The sequence below is a fragment of the Geotrypetes seraphini genome, chromosome 4, assembly GCF_902459505.1.
Source record: "Geotrypetes seraphini chromosome 4, aGeoSer1.1, whole genome shotgun sequence".
NCBI classification, from domain to species: Eukaryota; Metazoa; Chordata; class Amphibia; order Gymnophiona; family Dermophiidae; genus Geotrypetes; species Geotrypetes seraphini.
The window spans coordinates 196,295,928-196,309,133 of NC_047087.1; positions in this window are offsets into that span (position 1 = coordinate 196,295,928).

Genomic DNA, 13,206 nt, shown 5'->3' on the forward strand with positions numbered 1-13,206 from the left:
AATTACTGAAATTGCTTTACCCAACCCCCCTCCCTCCCATCCTGGATACGCATGGAACTAAAATCAAATCTGACAGGTGATACTAATCATTAAAGTGTTTAACAAATGACTCCAATGGACTCCAAATTTCTTTAAATTGCCCAGATTGCTCCGCTAACATTCTTTAATAATAGTAATACAAACAAAGTGTTTCCCACCAAAAAGTAAAATTCAGCCTATCCTGATTTTTCCAATTTCTGGTGATTAGTTGTATGGTTACCCCAATTATAAGAAATCTATCCTTATTTTTGTCAATTGGACTTTTAGATTGTAATGATGTCCCAAATAAAATCACATCATATGACAGTAGAATAGCGACACCTAAGAAAAAATTAATTTTACCCCAAATTGATTTCCAAACATTAAATATCAATGGACAATAAAATAGAAGATGATCCATTGTCCCCACTTCAAGATGACAGTGCCAGCATCTATTTGATTTTATATTATCCAGTTTTTGCAATCTGACTGGCGTCCATAATATTCTATATAATAAAAAAACAAAGTTTGTCTCATAGATGCTGACGCAGTGCAACACATCCTCCAAGTCTAAACCCGTGGCCATTGAGTAACAGAAATATTTTGTTGTGTTTCCATACACCAAATATCTCTCAAGCTTGTTTTGGGTTTTTTTTGAGAGATATTCATATATTAATTTATACCATTTAGAGGCCTAGTGCCCTTGAACTTTCACTTGAAAACATATGGCTGGCAGACTATGTTGACTCACTAAAGCACGCCACTGAGGGAACCCTTTCTGAATGGCCTGCCTCAACTGCAACCATTTATATCCTCAAGATTTCAAAATACCAAACGATTGTTGTAGTTGCAGTAAAAAAGCCATTTTATCATCCAAAATTGCATCATTTAGGGCCTGTTTTACAAACCATGCGGTCACGGTCTATAAAGATTTAAGGGGCTTTAGGGCTGTTGCCGTGCGGCTTTGTAAAACAGGCCCTTAGTGTTCGAATGCCTGCCTTTAACCAATGCTTCCATAGTATTTTAGAATTGCCTATCAATATTTTGGAATCCAGCCATAGGGATTGACATTTGAAACATAGAAACAGACGGCAGATAAGGGCCACGGCCCATCCAGTCTGCCCACCCCAATAACCCTCCCCTACCTTTCTCTGTGAAGAGATCCCACGTGACGATCCCATTTTGTCTTAAAATCAGGCACGCTGTTGGCCTCAATTACCTGTAGTGGAAGACTATTCCAGCGATCAACCACCCTTTCAGTGAAGAAGTATTTCCTGGTGTCACCGTGCAGTTTCTCGCCCCTGATTTTCCACGGATGCCATCTTGTTGTCGTGGGACCTTTGAAAAAGAAGATATCCTCTTCCACCTCAATACGGCCCGTGAGATATTTAAACGTTTTATGTATCAGGACTGGAGTTAAATGATCTATAAATATTAGCATTTTCCAAGTTGAATAAAAAATCATATTTTTATAAATTCTGGGAAGCTTAATACTCAACACATGATTAAGATGAAGTGAAGCCATAAGATAACTTTCAAGAAACAACCAATCTGGCAGATTCTCCATGAATTCAGGAAGGAACCAATATATACCCTGACGCAAGATAAAAGCTTGATGATATCTGTAAACATTTTGAAAATTTACTCCTCCCATCGATTGAGACTTTTGTAAAGATATTAAGGATATTCTAGGAGTTTTACCAAGCCAAAGAAAATTTGAAAAAATCCTATTTAGTTTTTTATAAAAAGACAACTGAAAATAGATTGGTAGCATACTCATTTGGTAACAAATTAAAGGCAAAATCATCATTTTGATGAACTCTCCCCCACCAAGAAAGATGTAATGGATTCCATTGCTCACACATTTCTTTGACCTTCAGCAATAAGGATCTTTCATTCACCAACATTGTATCTTCCAGTGTCTTTTGAATCATTATCCCTAAGGGCTCCTTTTACTAAGCTGCGATAGCGTTATTAGCACACGCAGAATTTTAGCACGCGCTAAACCAGTGCTCTGCAACTAGAACTAACACCAGCTCAATGCTGGCGTTAGCGTCTAGCGCACGCGCTAAAAACGCTATCGCAGCTTAGTAAAAGGAGTGGGAAGGGCCTTAGGCGCCTGGACCAATCGGGTCCTAGGATCCTGTGGGTTGGGCAGGGTAGGGGCGGGCCCGCCTCATTTGGATGGAGGCGGGCCTGCTGGCCGGATGTGTGAGGAGCCGTCCGGTCCAACTTCCTGGTAAGGTCAAGGGGGGGTTCTGGGGTGGTGGTGTTCACTGGGGGGGGGGGGTCCGGCAGGAGGGAGTTGGGCACCCTCCTGCCAGCGATCTTTTGGGGGGGCATTGGGAGGTTGGCAGGAGAGGTTGGGCACCCTCCTGCCAGTGATCTTAGGGGGGAGTCATTGGGGGGGTTGGCAGGAGGGGTTGGGCACCTTCCTGCCGCAATCATTGGGGGGAGGGGAGACTTTTGCGGCCTTAGCCACAGCCGCTATACTATTCACGGAAGGGAGATCCTTGCCACGATTAGGTACAGCGGCCGCGTCTACTTACCATGTAGGCCAGCATTTTGCTAGCCTACATTGTAAGCGTTTCCCGTTCTGCTAGGGAGACGCTTAGGGCTGCCTAGGTTCACTTAAGGCTACCGCCTCTCTAGGCTCCCTGGAGGCACCTTCAATATAGGTGGCCTGCCTGGGGAGCATTTTTTTTTTTTAGAAAAAGTGTCTCCCCATTGGCTGATTAGACAGCTGTAGGACGCCTACAGCTGCCTACAATTGGGAGCACTTTGCAGAATCGGGGCCAAATTGCTAGGTTGTGCTCCAATCTTCAAAAATAAGCAGATCTTACTAGTTAAGGTACAGAAGTATTATGAAGTATTGCAGTGTCAATGCTAAGAGGAAAAAAGAAACATGTTAAATCTTAAAGTGCAAGGTCATTTCAAGGTTACTTGAAGCACAACTTTTTCTTCCTTTTTTCTGGTTCAGCAAAAGATTCTTTGTGCCAAAACAGGTCCAGAATAGCAATGTATGTATTCCAACTGACTGCTAAGGAAAAAAAAAACATTTCAAATCAACACCACCCTCAATGTCACTTAGTGCAAACTTCGTCCATGTTCCATTCAGGCTGACCTGGACCACCTGGGTCCCACTGTACTCTGAGGCATGGGCACTGCTGTGCAGAGGTCAAGTGCAGGCCAAATGTGTCTTCTTTTATCTACACTGTTGTGTTCTGGCCCATTTACATAATAACTATCTTAATGTTCTATTAACCTTGCCAATGTCAGCAAAACCTTTATTTACCATTATTTCAATTTACAGAAAAATATAGGTACTTAACATCCATCATTGTCATCCTTTAAACTTTATCTCTTTCCTAGAGCTTTAATTACCAAGTTTATTTTAAGGTTTTGTTTTTTTTTCCAAGTGCTGCAAAATTTGATTGATTGCTTAATCATACATTCAAGACAATACCCAATTCTAAAAACACTTTATATAAACTTGCAGGGGAACAAAAATTCATATTCCAAAACATGACATACTGGACAGACAGACCTAATAAAGAACACTGGGATAGAAACACAATAATGTAAAACAAGGGAGACAATAATTTTTTATAATTCTCCATTCTGTTCCCCTCTTCCACCTCTGCTAATCCACAGAAGTAAAATAAAACTATATCATATACCACAGTTTTTTAATTCTTTTTCCAAATGCCCTCTGTTATTTATCAATACAACAATTTTTCTATGTTAGGGGTTTGTTTGTTTTTTCCTTGTCACTGAAAGCAAGATAAAGGGGTCCTTTTATCAAGCCACGCTAGTGGGGTTAGCGCATCGGACATTTCATCACGCACTAACCCCCACAACCAGCTAAAAAACTAACACCTGCTCAATGCCGGTGTTAGCGGCTAGCATGGCAGTATTCCGCACGTTAAGCCCCTACCACAGCTTGATAAAAGGACCCCAAAGGCACTGATTCACAGTGTAACTAAAGAGCAGAATTTAAAATATCATGTCATTTATAGACGTGGAATATTCTATCATAGTTATAATCACCTATTTCAAAATATTCAGTACAATCTCTTTGATTTTATGATGTGTTTGGTACTTCGGCTCAAGCATATGAATTAAATACTAGGGAATGAGAGAGTGAACTTTTTCCCTTCTCTCCCCCATCTCTCTCTCACATTCTGTATGTTTAAGTGGGAAGCAAGATAAGAAACTACTTTTAACTTTATAGTACAGGAAGTCTATTTGTTTGATCATGGAAAAGATATCCTAAATAATTTTTTCAGAATTTTTATCCTAGTGCTGAGCCAGTCCTGCATCTACTACAACAATATTGCTATCCAGCTAAATTAGCACACTATAGAATCACATAGGGGAAAAAAGTGTTCTTGCTGAGCTAAAGAAGCTCTAAGTAAGACCATTTAGTATGTAAATAAACCTACATTCTCTCCCAGATCTACTGGAATGTTCAAAGAATACCAGCACTTGAGGTTTACTAATTCGGGACTATGCTGTGTACTCCAACCCCTCTAGAGCCTATAATAGTATTCAAATTAACTCCCTGTACTCTTCAGTATCTTAATTTAATTGTAATTTCTCTATCTACCTTTATAGATTATATATTAAAATTCCTCAACTGGCTAATGTAGTTGAAAAAAAAATCTCACATTAGCCCCTCCCTGTTCACCACAACTGGGAGTAAACCTCCTGCATTGTCCTTGCTTTAATTCTAAGACCCAGAAAAAAGTAATCTGTCCCTTTGCCCAAATCTAATTTTTTTACTTTTACATTAACATACATATACACACTGGAATGCTGTAACTTTATAACTCTTGCTAAGTACATATATACAGGCCTCATACAAAAACAGATTATATTATCATTAGATAATATCATTCCTTGTATAATTTTACAGGCAGCAAATGAATATCATTTAATAAAATAAAGCATGCTTTTTAAAAAAAATTTATACTTAGTTGGCTGGCCATGCCTTCCATAAAATATACCTTCATAATACAGGAAACCCTTAAGCTACAATTTTAGCCTCCGTGCCCCCCGGGATCACAATTCTTAACACAAATATGCACATAAAACAATCCACCTTCCCCATCCGTTTTTTATATCTTTGTTTTGTCTCTGTGACCACATGACTACCCCACTCCTGGTACCAAATTCTGTAATGCCATGTTCGTTAGGCAGTCAGCACTTCATGGCATACAAAGAGACACACACAAGATAAGGCTAATTATGCTACTTTATTGGTTACATAAATTGCAGAGCAGTACAATAAGGGTTAAGGGTTTCCTGTATTATGAAGGTATATTTTATGGAAGGCATGGCCAGCCAACTAAGTATAAATTTTTTTAAAAAGCATGCTTTATTTTATTAAATGATATTCATTTGCTGCCTGTAAAATTATACAAGGAATGATATTATCTAATGATAATATAATCTGTTTTTGTATGAGGCCTGTCTATATATGTACTTAGCAAGAGTTATAAAGTTACAGCATTCCAGTGTGTACAGCTGATATAGACACAAATTGCAGAGTAGTATATACAGAGCACAAATAATTTGGAACCATTTCACCATGATTAACTGTGACATCACCGTCCCTCACAACTGACTGGGAATCCTCTTTTCAGACAGAAGATGAACTAGGTACCAAATCACGGGACTATCCCTTCACAGAGCACTGATGGATTCTAAAAGAAAAAGCCCTTCAATTGCCCATTATGTAATGTTTTCTCCTGTCTCACACTCTGCTGTTTCTGCAGTAAACAACAGATGTTTCAAGCTAGAATGTTGACCGCTGCTCGATCTCCACTTATCATAGTGCCATGAGATTCACTATTCCTTCTCACACACCCCAAATTTCGCAAGCCATCTTCTGGGAAATGGCTGCACAGGATCTTAAACTTTGATAGGGCGTACAGCCCACAACAATAATGATTCATAAGGATCTTTAATGATTGTGATATTAGACAAGAAGGGTAAAATAATTTCTTAGAAAGATTCTATATTAAATATATCTTTAGTTGTTATTTTTTAGGGGGAGACATTATGAATGTTAAGGCTCCTTTTACAAAGCTGCGGTAGAGGTTTATACCACGAGCCAGTGAGGTAATTGCTCCAACACTCATAGGAATTCTATGAGTGTCGGAGCATTTACCTTAGCAGCCCGTGGTAAAAACTACTGCGGCTTTGTAAAAGGAGCCCTTAGTTATGGAGAGTGAAATGTTAAATTTATGTAAAAAGTGATCAGATCTTGGCACTGGATTCTAAGCACAATTGGATACATTAGAGAAAGTGTCCCAGATTCCAAGTATGCAACTAAGTCTAAAGTATGACCTTTTTCTTGGGTCAGGCTCATAGGAAAATTGAATTGTAATGAGTGTATATATGTCATGAAAGCAGTATTAGGATACACACAATGTTCTAGGTGTAGGTTGATATCACCTACAATTAAAGATCTAGTAAACTGAGTGGACATGTATGAAATCCCACTGATGATCCTTGTGAATTTGAGCTAGTCACTTAACCTATTTGTCTCAAGTACAAAATTAGGCCACTAAACCGTGATAGGGGTCTCTATCACAGCCCAGGGGCGCTGAATGCTCCAAAGCTTTTCAGTGCTTGTAGGAATTGTTTGCATTTAGTACTCCAGGCTGCGGTAGAAATCTGTTATGATGGTTTAGTAAAAGGGGGGGTGGGGGTTATATTGTAAACCCTCCAGAGATGGGAAATACCTACTGAACCAAAGTAGCCAAATGACTCAGTTCCAACCTGGAGATTTTGGGACAGTCCTGGATTTCTTACCCCACCATCCTGGTGTAGTCAGACAATACAAATCTCACGCTGTTGTAGGATGTAAGCTCAATACCAGAACTGGCCAAAAATCTCCAGCCCAGAAATAAGTAACTTGGCATCTCTATTATACCTTAAATTAAATCCAGAAAACAATCAGCCAATCAAATTGGGAAAACACAAGGTTAGAGATTATAAGTTAAAGGCTTGGCAATAGAATAATTTTTGAGACCATTTTTTAAAATTAGTTTTTGATCTTATAATGGTAAGGCATTCCACAGGGAGGTACTACAGTATATTCTTGTTATCCACATATTCCTTATTCATGCAAAATAAAGTGTAACCAATTTTTGCTATTCATGGGCATTTCCACTTATTCAGTTGTGCAGAGTGTGTCCCCCATAATGATGAAGATATTTGTAGAGTTGGATGTGAGTTATTGTTGCGCCTAAAGATTGTTTATGTAAACCAAAGTGTGTGTGAAATACGTTTATAAAATGCAGAATATATGAGGCAAGCTGTTCTTTACAAGAAGGGAACACACTTTATGGTAACAAAACTGTACAATAAGAAGGGTTGCACAGGAACCTAACCCCCTTTTTCCATAGGATCAATAGTTCCATATTCACACTTTCAGTATTCATGGGTTTTCTAGGAACCTAACCACTAGCAAAGAGTGAGAACACACTGCTAAATACACAATGAGTCACTTCTGGCTATATTCTTGACTGTGGGGTAATATTCAGGAGACTGGGAGTGGGGGGACTTATCAATGTGGGTTACAGTTAAAATGGATTATTTTACCACTAACTCATGTTATTTTAACAAGTCCCATTTTATGTAATGAGACTTACACTGGGTTTTACTAAATGGTGCTAGTGGTTTTTAGCATGGGCTGGTGAGGTAAATGCTCCAGCGCTCATGGGAATTCTGTGTACTGGAGCATTTACTTCACCAACCCCATGCTAAAAACCTCTAGCACCATTTATTAAAAGGAGCCCTTAGTTACTAATAACTAGGATTAACAGTAAAATAGCATGTCTTAATGGTAGCCCACACTAACTTTCCTCCTTAGTTGAGTAGATCTAAGGTTAGGGGCTAGAGAATAGGGAATGATAAGGCCAGACAGGCAAAGGGGAAGGGTTCAAAAGGTCAGACTTGGGACTTTAAATTGAATCTGAAGAGAAACTAGTAGCCAGTGATAAGAAGCCAGTAAAGGAGTTTACATAATCAAATGTACCACCATGACGGACAAATGACTTACTTTCCTTCAAAAATTATTTGGTTTTGTAAATATAGTTGCTTATTTTTTGGCATTTTTACTATTCTCATTGATCATTCTCCTAAACAAACTCCTCTGCATAATGAAGCATTCATCCATTTATGTATTTCTTCATTTATAAGTGACCTACTCAACAGAGAATATCAGCTTAAACCAGGAGTTCTCAGCACAGTACTCGGAACATATCTAACCCATCAGGTTTTTATGATATCCACCAAGAACATGCATGAGATAGATTTGGCATACAATGGGGGCAATGCATGCAGATTTATCTCATGCCTATTCATTGTGAATATGATGGGTTAAGTGTGTCCTGAGGACTGGGTTAAGAACCCCTGGCTTAAACATACATACAAGAAAGCAAAAGCGTAAAAACATAATATAGAAACAATCACTCCTCTCCAATCTGCAGACTACATTAACTGTTTCATTTATAAGAACATACTGGGACAGGCTGAAGGTCCATCAAGCTCAGTATCCTGTTTCCAACGGTGGCCAACCCAGTTAACAAATACCTGGAAAGATCTCAAGGAGAAAATCAGGTTTTATGCAGCTAGTGACCACCATGCCACATTTGAGCCCACCTTTCCCTCCCCCCATACATCTTTAAATCTTCACCAGCGCAAGCAGTTTCTCCAGCCTGCTTCTCATGCCAGTGTTGGCTTTCCCTCTGATGTTACTTCCTGGCCCTGTGACCAGGAAGCAATTTTAGAGGGCAGCAGGAGCAGCAAGCCAGAGAAGTTGCTCAAGCTGGTGAAGATTTAAAGAGATACAGGGAAGGAGAAGGGAGGGCATGAACATGGCATGGGGAGGATAGAGAGGTGCCAGAATCCCTATCAAGATGGAACCTGGGAAAGTCCCACCCACCCCCTTTACTATGTCACTGTATGCTGCTTATCTTAGGAATAAGCAGTGGATTTCTCCAAGCCATCTCAATAATGGCTTATGAACTTTTAGGAAAATCATCCAAACCTTTTTTAAACCCCGCTAAGCTAACTGCTTTCACATTTTCCAGTAACAAATTTCAGATCTTAATTACACATTGAGGGAAGAAATATCTTCTCCAGCTTGTTTAAATTTATTATTTAGTAGCTTCATTGCATGCTTCCTAGTCCTACTATTTTTGAAAAGAATAAAGAAATGATTCACATCTACCCTTTCCACTCTACTCAGTATTTTATAACCTCTATCATATCTCTCCTGAGCTGTCTCTTCTCCAAGCTGAAAAGCCCTAGCTGCTTTTTCCTCAGGGAAGTCGTCCCATTCATTTTATCATTTTCATCACCCTTCTCTTTACCTTTTCTAATTCTGCTATATCTTTTTTGAGATGCGGCAACCAGAATTGCACATAGTATTTGAGGTGTGGCCATACCATAAAGCATGGGTGCCCAATATGTCGATCGCGATCAACCATTAGATCGCGAAGGCAACGTGAGTCAATCACGGAACCCATCATGGGCTCCGTGATAGACTCGTGTTGCCTTTGCGATCTACCGGGCTGATCAGCCTTCCTCTCCGATGTCAGAATTGACGTCAGCCCGATGCTTCTGGATCGGGAAGCAGAGAGAGCTTGGGGTTGCGGTGGCTTAGGGGCCTGTTCCACGATGGCGGTGTCAGTGGCTTGGGGGAGGGCAGGGAGAAAGAAAGAAAGGGGGCAGGCAGGAAGACAGAAAGAAAGAAGGGAAACAGAAAGAAAGGGGGCATAGAGAAAGAAAGGGAGGCAGAAAGAAGGGGGCAGGGAGAAAGAAAGAAAGAAAGAAAGGGGAGTGGGGCAGGGAGAGAGGAAGAAAAAGATGGGGGAGGGAATGAGGTCTGGAGGAGAGGAAGCATACAGTAGGCTGAAAGAAGGGAAGAAATATTGGATGCACAGTCAGAAGAAGAAAGTGCAACCAGAGACTCATGAAATCACCAGACAACAAAGGTAGGAAAAATTATTTTATTTTCAATTTAGTGATCAAAATGTGTCCGTTTTGAGAATTTATATCTGCTGTCTATATTTTGCACTATGGCCCCCTTTTACTAAACCGCAATAGCGGTTTTTAGCGCAGGGAGCCTATGAGTGCTATCGTGGTTTAGTAAAATGGGAGGAGGTATATTTGTCTATTTTTGTATAGTTGTTACTGAGGTGACATTGCATAGATTCATCTGCTTTGACGTCTTTGAAAAACCCTGGAATATAAATGATAATTAACATTTTCTCTGAGTAAAGTGTGCTTTGTGTTTTTTTTTAACATTTTATTGTTGGTAGATCATTTTGACTTGGTCATTTTAAAAGTAGCTTGCAAGCCCAAAAAGTGTGGACACCCCTGCCATAAAGCAATACAAAGGCATTATAACATTTTCATCTTTGTTTTCCATTCCTTTCCTGATAATTCCTAACATTCTATTTGCTTTCTTAGCCACTGCTGCCGTACACTGAGCTAAGAGTTTCAACATATCCTCTACTATGACACCAAGATCCTTTCCTGGGCAGTGATACCTAATGTGGAACCGTGCATCACATAGCTATAGTTTGGGTTCCTCTTTCTTACATACATCACTTTGCACTTGCTCAAGTTAAACATCATCTGCCTCTATGATGCCCAGTCTTCCAGTCTCACAAAGTCATCTTGCAATTTTTCATAATCCCCTTGCGATTTAACAACTTTGAACAATTTTGTGTCATCAGCAAATTTAATTATTTCACCTCTAGATCATTGATAAATATGTTAAAAAGTAGCGGTCCCAGCACAGACCTCTGGGGAACCCCACTATTTACCCTTTAAGAATACTGACCATTTAAATCTATGTTCTGTTTATTAATCTTTCAACCAGTTCTTAATCCATAAAAGGGCATTACCTCCTATCCCATGACTGTCATGCCTTTTGAAAATCCAAATACATAATATTGACTAGCTCACCTTTATCCACATCTTCATTCACTCTTTCAAAGAAATGTAGTAGAGTGGTGAGACAAGATTTTCCTTGACTAGATCCATGTTGGCTCTGTCTCAATCCATGTTTATGTATATGTTCTGTCATTTTGTTCTTTATAATAGTTTCTACCATTTTGCTCAGCACCGACGTAAGACTCACCGGTTTATAATTTACTGGATCACCTCTAGAACCCTTTTTCAAAATTGGCATTACATTGGCCACCTTCCAGTCTTCCGGTACCATGCTGGATTTTAAAGATAAATTATTCTATTTGGTTATGAATGCGTGGAAATTCCTGAGCTGTAAGTGAAGATTTACAATACTGCTTTTCAAAATGACAAAGTTCTCTGATGTGCTACAACGATCTCATTATTGTCTCATGAAAAAGCATCCATCACATGTCTGAAAATGGATCTTTTGTAAACTTTTTCTTTTGTAGTAGAACTGCTGGAGGTGCAGTACTTCTGAATAACCATATAGCTTCTTTACTGTAGCATAAGACCTTAGAAAGCACATATTTAACCATCTCTGGGAAAAGGTGATTACAGTCACCAAAAACAAAAACTGAGGTTTTAATGAATTCTGATAGAGCAGTTTGTAATACAACAATCCAAACCAATCCTTTTATGTGGAAAAAAAATAAAATTAGTTACAGAAGTTCAAACATGTAACTTTGGCAGACTCCTTATGGATCCATGACATGAAAATTGTCCATCAACAGTTTGGATCTGCTACAGTAGTCACCTTTCCCCAGAGATGGTCACCTTACTCTACCTTGTGGTAGTTCTTCCTCCTGCTTCAAATTCATATAGGATTATTACTTGAAATTCATGTCATAATCCAGACCTGGTTTTACACTACTTTCATGGATTTGTAGTTCTGATTGTTCCATTGAATTTTCCAAGAAAATCAGAAGTAGGAGACCCTGACTGGCTTGGCATGTTTCTTAAAATATGGAGTCAGGTGGCAACCCTTGGTTTAGATAGGAATGGCTTGCAAGCACAGCAGAGAGAAAGATACTAGAGACAATTGGAAAATAGAGGGGAGGAGATAGGAATGGTCACATAAGCAATAGGAAAGAGTCATAGCAGGGGAGGAATGCTGAAAAAAGGATAGTTTATCTGCCTGAAAACAAAGAATCACCTTTATATGCATTATCCTAAATCAGGGGTAGGGAACTCTGGTCCTTGAGAGCCGTATTCCAGTCGGGTTTTCAGGATTTCCCCAATGAATATGCATGAGATCTATTTGCATGCATTGCTTTCAATGCATATTCATTGGGGAAATCCTGAAAACCCGACTGGAATACGGCTCTCGAGGACCGGAGTTCCCTACCCCTGTCCTAAATCAGTGGTTCCCAAACCTAATGAATATGCATGGAGCAGATTTGCATGCCTATCACTTCCATTATATGCAAATCTCTCTCATGCATATTCATTAGGGCTAGCCTGAAAACCCGATTGGCCTGGTGGTCCTTCAGGACAGGGTTGGGAACCACTGGTGTAAACATTATCCATTCCAGGTGTGAGAGTTTAGGCTAGTCCTGGGTTACTGACCACCCCATCCAGAGGCATTAAAACAGGGGTGTCCAACGTCAGTCCTCGAGGGCCGCAATCCAGTCGGGTTTTCAGGATTTCCCCAATGAATATGCATGAGATCTATTAGCATACAATGAAAGCAGTGCATGCAAATAGACCTCATGTATATTCATTGGGGAAATCCTGAAAATCCGACTGGACTGCGGCCCTCGAGGACCGACATTGGATACCCCTGCATTAAAAGGACCTACAGCACTGATCCCAGTGGGTAGAATAGGGGGCCGTAAATGTCACAATGCATTGGGTGTAAGCTGGACTGCCTAAAAAAGACACTCTTAGAACTGGAGAACTTGCCAGCCCTGAAAAATGTTGTACCTATGGAGAAAACTTAGAGCAGGGGTGTCAAAGTCCCTCCTCGAGAGCCGCAATCCAGTTGGGTTTTCAGGATTTCCTCAATGAATATGCATGAGATCTATTTGCATGCATTGCTTTCATAGTATGCTAATAGATCTCATGCATATTCATTGGGGAAATCCTGAAAACCTGACTGGATTGCAGCCCTCGCGGAGGGACTTTGACACCCCTGACATAGAGATACCATGTTACCAGTTCCAGGCTGGAGACTTTTTGGCCAGTCCTGGT